Here is a 2,259-nt window from a genome sequence, read left to right as displayed (position 1 = left end):
TGCACATTTTTCTTTGTTTCTTTTATGCCCAGGTCTAAAAGAACAGGTTCTCCAGTTCGACTGATCCTGATCTTGAGAAAACCATCCGGCAGCTCAAGAAGACACAAAAGAAGAAAAAGCAGTCTGCTAATCAGGAAAAACCACGGAAGAACCAACAGAACCAATTATGCCTCCTAAGTCATTGAAGTCTTATGGGGTACCTTCTCCTGGCAATGTTCCCACAGGCCCTACTATGCCTGATATACAAGCAGTCAACTTCGAAATCAAGCCTGCCTCATTAATATGATCCAGCAGAATCAGTTTGGTGGCATCCATCTGAAGACCCTGCAAATCATTTACAACGGTTTCAACAACTCTGTCGTACCGTTAAGCACCAAGGGGTCACTCCTGATCAGTTGAAGGTCATGGTCTTTGAATTTTCATTAAAGGACAAGGCACAGAAGTGGCTGAACGATGTTAATGAAACTGAGTGGAGTGCTATATCTGAAGCATTCCTGAAAGAGTACTACCCTCCCACCAAGACTGCAGAAATAAGACATAAGCTTGCCACCTTCCAACAAGAACCCGATGAAACACTGAAGGAAGCATGGAATAGGTTCAAGGATCTGCAGAGAGAATGCCCACACCACAATCTGGATAAGTGGTTCATCACCCAAGCATTCTACAATGGTCTACAACCCCATATCAAGAGTACAATTGATTCATCTGCAGGGGGAGTCTTCTTAGAAAAGGAGGTGGATGAAGGGTATAATTTTTTGGCCAACTTAGCAGAGAATGATCATAGTTCTTCCAGGACTATTACAAAGAAAAAGTTGGATGTTGATGCATATGCCTTGTTGTCTTCACAAGTAGCCCAGTTGAGCATGAAGATGGACTCACTGAAATCTTTGCAGTCTAGTACTCCTCTGGTGAGTATTAATGCGATGTCTTCCATGACTCCTATTACTTCTTCCTTTTGTGAAGTGTGTGGTGTACAAGGCCACTTTGGTCATGATTGTTGCTACAATCAACCTGATCGAATCAAATGGCGCATGCAAATGTTTTTCAGCAGAGACCTCCACACAACCCATACTCTAACACATACAACCCAGGTTGGAGAGATCATCCTAATTTTTCCTACAAGAACAACAATGTTCAGAATCCTCAACCTCCACCACAATCTTCCTACCAACCACCACATGCTGCTAGACAACAATATTATCAAGGGGCTCCTCAGAACCCCTCTCCTGGTTTCATTAGGCCTTCACATCAAGGCTATCAGCAGCAAACTTCTCAAATGTAACTCTCAAGACCTACTATGTCTGATCTAATGAAAATGATGGTTTCTATGCAGAAAAACATGAGGAGAGCATCAAGGAGTGAAGAACACTACCAAACACTTGGAGCTCAACTTGCTCAGTGGCGAAAATAATGCACAGAGGCAACCAGGTCATCTGCCGGGCAACCCATCCCAAAGGAGACTGTCAATGCGTTACACTTCGTAGCGGCACTGTTTATGATGCTCCTCCCATGCCCATGATGATGCTGCTCTAGCAAGGAGAAAGAGGTGGTAGAGGAAGAAGCGAAGAAGAGTTCGATGTCTGAGGTCGAACTAGCTAAGGAAGATCAGACAGGAAAGCGGAAGGAAAAGGTTTCTGAAACGCCTATTACACCAAGGCTACCTTTTCCCCATAGGATGCAGAAGTCGAAGGTCGATCAACAACTTGGTAAGTTCTTGACTATGGTCAAGAACCTTGAGGTAACAATTCCTTTTACTGAACTTATTTCTCAAGTGCCTGTTTATGCTAAGTTTTTGAAAGACATGATTACTAAAAAGAAAGACTTTGGTGGGGTAGATCGAGTCGCTCTAACTGAAGAGTGTAGTGCTGTTTTACAAAATAGAACCCCATAAGTTGAAGGATCCTGGTAGTTTTTCCATCCCTTGCCATGTAGGTGCATTATTTATAGATAAGGCATTGTGTGATTTAGGTGCTTCTGTGTCTGTCATGCCTTTATCTGTTTATAAGAAACTGAATATGGGAGCACTTAAGTGCACTCAAATTACTTTGCAAATGGCCGATCGTTCTATAAAATACCCTCTAGGTGTTTTAGAAGACGTCCCTGTTAGGGTGGGAAAGTTTTATATTCCTGTTGATTTTGTGGTGCTTGATATGGAGGAGGATGCCCAAATTCCTATTATTCTTGGTAGGCCTTTTTGTGTACGCTGGTGCTGTTATAGATGTCAAGTCTGGGTCTTTAACTTTGAGTGTTGGTGATGAT

At 42.7% G+C, this 2,259-nt stretch overlaps 1 non-coding gene across 1 annotated transcript; it reads right to left on the bottom strand.

The window, feature by feature from the left end:
* Nucleotides 1-527: 527 nt before the first annotated feature.
* On the bottom strand, nt 528-634 carry LOC125492977 (small nucleolar RNA R71). The gene has a single exon (XR_007269362.2). It is a non-coding gene; the product is annotated as a small nucleolar RNA R71 (small nucleolar RNA).
* Nucleotides 635-2,259: the final 1,625 nt, after the last annotated feature.

This window comes from Beta vulgaris, chromosome 8 (genome assembly GCF_026745355.1).
Source record: "Beta vulgaris subsp. vulgaris cultivar EL10 chromosome 8, EL10.2, whole genome shotgun sequence".
NCBI lineage: Eukaryota > Viridiplantae > Streptophyta > Magnoliopsida > Caryophyllales > Amaranthaceae > Beta > Beta vulgaris.
The sequence above is the reverse complement of the archived record's forward strand: the minus strand, read 5'-3'. Positions and strand labels throughout refer to the sequence as shown.